Raw genomic sequence first — 9,724 nt, 5'->3', positions numbered from 1 at the left:
GTGCAGCGCTGATTAGCACTAAGCACATAGATAGGCCAGTAGGCAAATAGGCAGGTAAGTGATCCAATAAATAGGCAGACACCTGAGGGAGGCTGCGGATAAATAAAGACAAGTTAGGACATGTCTCTCATGCATCTTATCGATGCCCTCGACTGAGGTGCATTCGTCAGATTGGTAAAATTGCTTTAGAGCATACAGGGGAGATGATGAAAAATGGGATTTGGAAAATAGATGGCAGATAGTAGCAATATAGAAATGTACATAAAAGGGGAAATAATAATATAAGAATGTACATAGAAGGGGAAATAATAATCTCAAATAAACAACACAGGTGGATAGAGAAAGAAAAGGGGGGGGGGTTGAATTGGGCGGTGGTCAGCGATCCTGACGGTATGTTTACATATGACCGTCGATCGAGAACAATGGAGCACGCTTGAATGGAGAGTGTGTCCGTTCAAGCGGGGTAACTCTCATAAGAGTAAAATGACTACAGGGGAGATAATTCCTTACACAAAGAAGGGGGGGGATAATTCATATTTCTTCACTAGACGCAGTATCAGTGCGCTAGTAAAATTATCAAGGCGGTCAACCGAGATAAAGGAAATAGACTAAGATGTACAAATATATACATGGTTGCATCAACGATCAATTGAGCAACGTAGCATTAATAGATTAATGCAATACATAAATAAATACATAGGACATGTTTATGTTTTCTACTTACGCCAGTGAGAAATACACAATGCACTAATTAAATATAAATGAACTAGGCAAAATCCACATGATAAAATCCAATGGAAATATACAAAAGTAATTAAGATGGAACTTGTGATTAAGTTCGGCTTACCACCAGGTATTCCTCTAGGAGAAAGGATAAGTGATATAGTCCAGACTCGATAGCTCAGCTCGAATGAGAAAGAGAGGGTGATTTGAGTTGGTTTACTATATATATATGCCTGAAAAGTGTGGGCGGACACCGGAAATGTCCTAGGCTAAGAATTAGCTTACACGTGGGTGGATTTGACTCGAGGTGGGAGTCGCACCTTGGAATATCACGCGGTGCGTTGACCAGGGTAATCTCTTAGATCAAAGAGAGACGTGAGAGATGGGGGGGGGGGGGAGAAGGATTAGCTTGCATTCAAACCAAGGTGGGGTCAACCGCGACCGTCCTCCAGACATCCGGCGGGCAAGACAAAAGAGATTGTGTGTCTACCTTTCCCCGATCAAGGGCAGATAAATGAAAGGACGCGCCTTAGCTATCTCCAAGGTGGTCAACTAAGTCTAGCCTGGAGCGGAAAAGGTGTGGCGGGTGAATAGTTTAGTGGTAGGATGGGGAAATAATTAAAATAAAATAAATAAATAATGAAAAATAATAATTAATGCTGTGATAATTTAGAGTGACCTGACAGCGAGTTTTTGACTTGTCACATACGCCGCCGCCAAGATGGATCTATCGCAGAAGATCCATAAAGTGCGAGCAGACTGATGTCACTCTAACTTTAAGATCAGTTGTTATCACAGCATTAGAAAAAAAAATCTGGAAAAATAAAGGGATAGCCATGCCAGGAGGAGAGTCTGTCCAAGTCTGTCCGTGGTCTACTTCCCGTCCCTGTGTATGTAGTCACCTGAGTGAAACATATGGGGTTGCTTGGGAGAATAGATTGGGCGATTGGGTGAGTAATAATTCCTTCCTGGGGCGGGTTGGGGAGTGTGATTAGGGCTTAGGCGGGGTGCCCAAGGCTCGTGTGCTCGTTGGGGCTTACCTCCGAAGCCGCTGTGAGGCGCTTCTTTACGAGAGTAAGTAGTCAGCTTACCTCGGTATCGTCTGACACGATCAATGTCAGGGAAGAGTGGCCTGATAAAGAATGTGGAGTTCTGCCGGAGAACGTCCCCACGAGTGCAATAATGTGGCTTACATCGTGGCTTCCTGACATGGTCAATGCCAGGGGAAGGTCGATATTGAATGGTGGCTGAGGAGCCATGGTGAGGAGTGTTTTCACGAGCGCGAAAGTTCGGCTTACCTCGGGACTTCCTGACACTATCAATGCCAGGGAGAGGTTGATTCGGAGTAGTGGCTGATGAGCCATGGAGAGGAGTGAGTCCACGAGAGCAAAATTTAATCTTACCTCGGGGCATTCTGACACTGTCAAAGTCAGAGGAATGTTGCTTAATTTTGGCTGAGTAGCTTGGGTCAAGTAGACCCTCACGAGTGCGCGGGCACACTTTAACTCGTGACTTCCTAGCAGTGTCAAAGCCAGGGCAAAGTGGTTTGAGCTTCGCTGATGAGTCAGGACCGGGCGGGTGAGTGTGGCGACCAGGGCTTCCAACCAGCTGGTTGCTGCCACGTTCCTGCTTCGCCGATCTACCGACGGGCAGAGAAAAGTATGGCTTGTTGACTTCTCCAAGAGGAACATATTTGGAGCCTAGAATGAAGTCATACACTGGCGTGTCCATAACGGCGGCGTCGATGGTGCCATGTACGTATCTGCACTCCACGTGCACCCTCGCGACAGGTAGAACCTGCGGAGGAGTGCCACGGTCAATAGACTGGATTGTCACTGTTCCACCAGTGAGATCCGATGGGTCAATCAGCTTCTTATTGATAACCGCGCCGAACGAACAGCCTGAGTCGTAGAGGCCCAAAACTTCGACACCGTTGGCCAAAATGTTCTCTACTCCCGGAGGAGAAGAGATGGGGTGAGGTAGCACTGGTGGGAGTTCTGGTTGGCCGAGATCAATGGCAGTGGGTTGAGGAACCACGGCCATCGTGGAGACGAAGTATGTGTCCTCCTCCGGTTGGTCAGAAGGATCGATCGCGGAGGGTTGAGAGACTGGCGTCACCGTAGATAGGGTCCGTGGGGCCTGCTGCTGCCGTTGTGGAGTGGGTCTACTGTCACGCGCGCTATGACGTAAGTCACGCTGAGAGTAGTTGGGCTGGTTATAGCGAGACTGATGGTTGGGGCGGTTATTGTAGTTATGAGGGGCTGATTGCCGGCCTGGTGCCTGGTTGTGCTGGGGAGTATTAGGAGCAAGGTTGGATTGAGCAGGAGAAGTTGGTTGGTCTGTTTGCTGGTCTGTCGCGGTTGCTTTACCTTTTAAGTCCTTACGGGCGTTCAAGTACCGGTCAGCGGCGGAAGCTATGTCAGCGGGCGCGGTCGCTTGTTGCTCCCTGACATAAACTCTGACCTCTGGGGACATGCATTCCAACAGCTGCTCAGAGAGTATGAGGCATGCTAGGCCATCAAAAGTCTCTGGCAATTGGCTGAGGGCGTGCCACCTGACAAGGTACTTGTCCAGCCTCTCGCAGAGGTTGCCGTAGGTCTCTCTGCGTTCGAGGCGGGAACTTCTGAACTTTTTGTGGTAGGCCTCGGCGGTCAACTCGAACTGGACGAGTAGCGCCTGTTTGAGGGCTGTGTAGTCCTCTCTCTGGCCGGAGGGAAGTTTGGAGTAAACCTCGTAGGCTTTGCCTCGGAGGCATTGGGATAACCGGAAGCACCATTTCTCCTCTGGCAGACCGTAAAAGCGTGCTACTTCCTCAAAACGGACAAGATAAACTTCGATGTTCTCTGTCTTGTCGTCAAAGTGCTCCATTGGCATGTGGGGTAGACCGTTCAAGGAACTTTGAAAGGAGGCTGGGCTAGCCGGGCGGGACTCGGAAGAAGCCTGGCGGGCGGCCTCGTTCTCTTTGTCCGCGGCTATCTTTTCTCTCGCTGTAATTTGTTGCTCCTTTTCTCTCTCTGTGACTTCTTTTTCTTTAGCTATGGCTATTTCAGCTTCCTTTCTTTCTCTTTCTTTGGCGATAGCTATTTCAGCTTCCTTTCTTTCTCTTTCTTTAGCTATTTCATTATCCTTATCCTTCATCGCTAGTTCATGCTCCCTTGCTAATCTTCTTTCTTCCTTTTCGTCTTCCTTTCTTTTTTCTTCTTCTCTTTCAAACGCCTCAAATCGTGCTCTCACAAATTCTTTCCGTTCTGCCTCATCGTCAAATAAGGTGGCCGCAAACTCCTTCAATTCAGCCATTTTCTGCTTCATGTCAGAGTCCGCTTTCGAGCGTGTGCCGCTGGCCATAATGATGAGGGGTGGGTAATGAGGGGGATAAAGCAGAAGTAGAGTAAGAGGTGGAGACGAGGAAGGAGCTGCTGAAAGCAATTACTTGGAAGTTATAGGGAAGAGTGCAAAAGGAATGTGGTGTCTGCCTATGTTAATCACAAAGTTCCTGCAAGAAAATATTACACATGAAATGCAATAATAATAATAAATAAAATATGACAGAAGTGACACTCTTGATAATGCGAAGTGATGATACTTTGGAAAAAAAAAATATTGATAGGAAATTTAGTTATTGCTGCTTGTTCGTGCCTGCTGTACTAATGGGTTAAATCCACGGACGGGCTCGCCAAAATGTGACAGGTGGGGGAAATGTGACGTGTGTTTGGCTCGTTTAATGTCTAGGGGATGATTATTTTTAATGCTATCACACCCCCACTTATCAGCATATGAATCGGGAGCAGACACGCAACGAGACAAAGCAATGAAAGATAGATACAAAAGTTAAAATAAAGGATATTTATTTACATAAATATACATATAATAATAAAAAGGGGGAGGGTTTGCATCTATCTCTAGTATATTCTATGTTTAATCATCACTCTTGCACATAATAAGAGAGTATGTCACTTTGTCCTCTGACTTAGCTGGTTGTCCTGTTGAAGTCGCAGCTGGCTGGGTCCTGGCTTGAGGTTCTGCAGCTGGAGGTGGCGCTCTAGCGGATAGAGGGACGCCGGCGATATAGTTCTTGTGGAGTCTCAGTCCCAAGTTCTAGTATCTGTAGTGGGCACAGTATGGCGGGTGGCCGGATACCGTGGGCACAAGGTTACTGCGGGCAGAGCTGATCTGCCGTGGGCAGTGTGAGTAACAGGATATGTCCAGTGAGTTGCAGAGGGTTGGCGTAGCTATGACGTCTCGCACAGATCTGACTCTATAGGGACGTCGCGCCTAATAGCTTGACAGGTGGGCTGTCGAATAGGCGGGCAATGCCGATAGCGCCAAGTAGTAGAGTTGGGTAGATCTCAGTAGGCAAATGCAGCGCTGAATAGCACTAAGCACAACTGCAGGTAAGTAGATCGTTGATCCAATAACTAGGCAATAGGTGATTCTTGATAGCAACTAGGCAAGTGCAGCGCTGATTAGCACTAAGCACATAGATAGGCCAGTAGGCAAATAGGCAGGTAAGTGATCCAATAAATAGGCAGACACCTGAGGGAGGCTGCGGATAAATAAAGACAAGTTAGGACATGTCTCTCATGCATCTTATCGATGCCCTCGACTGAGGTGCATTCGTCAGATTGGTAAAATTGCTTTAGAGCATACAGGGGAGATGATGAAAAATGGGATTTGGAAAATAGATGGCAGATAGTAGCAATATAGAAATGTACATAAAAGGGGAAATAATAATATAAGAATGTACATAGAAGGGGAAATAATAATCTCAAATAAACAACACAGGTGGATAGAGAAAGAAAAGGGGGGGGGGATTGGGCGGTGGTCAGCGATCCTGACGGTATGTTTACATATGACCGTCGATCGAGAACAATGGAGCACGCTTGAATGGAGAGTGTGTCCGTTCAAGCGGGGTAACTCTCATAAGAGTAAAATGACTACAGGGGAGATAATTCCTTACACAAAGAAGGGGGGGGGGATAATTCATATTTCTTCACTAGACGCAGTATCAGTGCGCTAGTAAAATTATCAAGGCGGTCAACCGAGATAAAGGAAATAGACTAAGATGTACAAATATATACATGGTTGCATCAACGATCAATTGAGCAACGTAGCATTAATAGATTAATGCAATACATAAATAAATACATAGGACATGTTTATGTTTTCTACTTACGCCAGTGAGAAATACACAATGCACTAATTAAATATAAATGAACTAGGCAAAATCCACATGATAAAATCCAATGGAAATATACAAAAGTAATTAAGATGGAACTTGTGATAAAGTTCGGCTTACCACCAGGTATTCCTCTAGGAGAAAGGATAAGTGATATAGTCCAGACTCGATAGCTCAGCTCGAATGAGAAAGAGAGGGTGATTTGAGTTGGTTTACTATATATATATGCCTGAAAAGTGTGGGCGGACACCGGAAATGTCCTAGGCTAAGAATTAGCTTACACGTGGGTGGATTTGACTCGAGGTGGGAGTCGCACCTTGGAATATCACGCGGTGCGTTGACCAGGGTAATCTCTTAGATCAAAGAGAGACGTGAGAGATGGGGGGGGGGAGAAGGATTAGCTTGCATTCAAACCAAGGTGGGGTCAACCGCGACCGTCCTCCAGACATCCGGCGGGCAAGACAAAAGAGATTGTGTGTCTACCTTTCCCCGATCAAGGGCAGATAAATGAAAGGACGCGCCTTAGCTATCTCCAATGTGGTCAACTAAGTCTAGCCTGGAGCGGAAAAGGTGTGGCGGGTGAATAGTTTAGGGGTAGGATGGGGAAATAATTAAAATAAAATAAATAAATAATGAAAAATAATAATTAATGCTGTGATAATTTAGAGTGACCTGACAGCGAGTTTTTGACTTGTCACAGCTACTACAGTGTATCAGTACATTTCAAGGCCACTACAGTGTATCAGTATACTTCTAGTCCACTACAGTGTATCAGTATACTTCTAGTCCACTACAGTGTATCAGTATACTTCTAGTCCACTACAGTGTATCAGTATACTTCTAGTCCACTACAGTGTATCAGTATACTTCTAGTCCACTACAGTGTATCAGTATACTTCTAGTCCACTACAGTGTATCAGTATACTTCTAGTCCACTACAGTGTATCAGTATACTTCTAGTCCACTACAGTGTATCAGTACATTTCAAGGTCACTACAGTGTATCAGTACATTTCAAGGCCACTACAGTGTATCAGTACACTTCAAGTCCACAAGAGTGTATCAGTACATTTCAAGGCCACTACAGTGTATCAGTATACTTCTAGTCCACTACAGTGTATCAGTACACTTCAAGTCCACTACAGTGTATCAGTATACTTCTAGTCCACTACAGTGTATCAGTACATTTCAAGGCCACTACAGTGTATCAGTACATTTCAAGTCCACTACAGTGTATCAGTACACTTCAAGTCCACTACAGTGTATCAGTACATTTCAAGGTAACTACAGTGTATCAGTATACTTCTAGTCCACTACAGTGTATCAGTACACTTCAAGTCCACTACAGTGTATCAGTATATTTCTAGTCCACTACAGTGTATCAGTATACTTCTAGTCCACTACAGTGTATCAGTATACTTCTAGTCCACTACAGTGTATCAGTACATTTCAAGGTCACTACAGTGTATCAGTACATTTCAAGGCCACTACAGTGTATCAGTACACTTCAAGTCCACTACAGTGTATCAGTACATTTCAAGGCCACTACAGTGTATCAGTACATTTCAAGGCCACTACAATGTATCAGTACACTTCAAGTCCACTACAGTGTATCAGTACACTTCAAGTCCACTACAATGTATCAGTACATTTCAAGTCCACTACAGTGTATCAGTATACTTCTAGTCCACTACAGTGTATTAGTACATTTCAAGGTCACTACAGTGTATCAGTACATTTCAAGGCCACTACAGTGTATCAGTACACTTCAAGTCCACTACAGTGTATCAGTACATTTCAAGGCCACTACAGTGTATCAGTACATTTCAAGGCCACTACAGTGTATCAGTACAGTTCAAGGCCAATACAGTGTATCAGTACAGTTCAAGGCCACTACAGTGTATCAGTACATTTCAAGGTCACTACAGTGTATCAGTACACTTCAAGGCCACTACAGTGTATTAGTACACTTCAAGGCCACTACAGTGTTTCAGTACACTTCAAGTCCACTTCAGTGTATCAGTACATTTCAAGGCCACTACAGTATATCAGCACATTTCAAGGTCACTACAGTATATCAGTACATTTCAAGTCCACTACAGTGTATCAGTACATTTCAAGTCCACTACAGTGTATAAGTACATTTCTTGGACACTACAGTGTATCAGTACATTTCAAGGCCACTACAGTGTATCAGTACATTTCAAGTCCACTACAGTGTATCAGTACAGTTCAAGGCCACTACAGTGTATCAGTACATTTCAAGGTCACTACAGTGTATCAGTACATTTCAAGGCCACTACAGTGTATCAGTACACTTCAAGGCCACTACAGTGTATCAGTACACTTCAAGTCCACTTCAGTGTATCAGTACATTTCAAGGCCACTACAGTATATCAGCACATTTCAAGGTCACTACAGTATATCAGTACATTTCAAGTCCACTACAGTGTATCAGTACATTTCAAGTCCACTACAGTGTATAAGTACATTTCTTGGACACTACAGTGTATCAGTACATTTCAAGGCCACTACAGTGTATCAGTACATTTCAAGTCCACTACAGTGTATCAGTACATTTCTTGGACACTACAGTGTATCAGTACATTTCAAGGCCACTACAGTGTATCAGTACATTTCAAGTCCACTACAGTGTATCAGTACAGTTCAAGGCCACTACAGTGTATCAGTACATTTCAAGGTCACTACAGTGTATCAGTACATTTCAAGGCCACTACAGTGTATCAGTACAGTTCAAGGCCACTACAGTGTATCAGTACATTTCAAGTCCACTACAGTGTATAAGTACATTTCTTGGACACTACAGTGTATCAGTACATTTCAAGGCCACTACAGTGTATCAGTACATTTCAAGTTCACTACAGTGTATCAGTACAGTTCAAGGCCACTACAGTGTATCAGTACATTTCAAGGTCACTACAGTGTATCAGTACATTTCAAGGCCACTACAGTGTATCAGTACACTTCAAGGCCACTACAGTGTATCAGTACACTTCAAGTCCACTTCAGTGTATCAGTACATTTCAAGGCCACTACAGTGTATCAGTACATTTCAAGGTCACTACAGTGTATCAGTACATTTCAAGGCCACTACAGTGTATCAGTACACTTCAAGGCCACTACAGTGTATCAGTACACTTCAAGTCCACTTCAGTGTATCAGTACATTTCAAGGCCACTACAGTATATCAGCACATTTCAAGGTCACTACAGTATATCAGTACATTTCAAGTCCACTACAGTGTATCAGTACATTTCAAGTCCACTACAGTGTATAAGTACATTTCTTGGACACTACAGTGTATCAGTACATTTCAAGGCCACTACAGTGTATCAGTACATTTCAAGTCCACTACAGTGTATCAGTACAGTTCAAGGCCACTACAGTGTATCAGTACATTTCAAGGTCACTACAGTGTATCAGTACATTTCAAGGCCACTACAGTGTATCAGTACACTTCAAGGCCACTACAGTGTATCAGTACACTTCAAGTCCACTTCAGTGTATCAGTACATTTCAAGGCCACTACAGTGTATCAGTACAGTTCAATGCCACTACAGTGTATCAGTACATTTCAAGTCCACTACAGTGTATAAGTACATTTCTTGGACACTACAGTGTATCAGTACATTTCAAGGCCACTACAGTGTATCAGTACATTTCAAGTCCACTACAGTGTATCAGTACAGTTCAAGGCCACTACAGTGTATCAGTACATTTCAAGGTCACTACAGTGTATCAGTACATTTCAAGGCCACTACAGTGTATCAGTACACTTCAAGGCCACTACAGTGTATCAGTACAC

This window comes from Biomphalaria glabrata, chromosome 1 (genome assembly GCF_947242115.1).
Source record: "Biomphalaria glabrata chromosome 1, xgBioGlab47.1, whole genome shotgun sequence".
Classification (NCBI taxonomy): domain Eukaryota; kingdom Metazoa; phylum Mollusca; class Gastropoda; family Planorbidae; genus Biomphalaria; species Biomphalaria glabrata.
The sequence above is the reverse complement of the archived record's forward strand: the minus strand, read 5'-3'. Positions refer to the sequence as shown.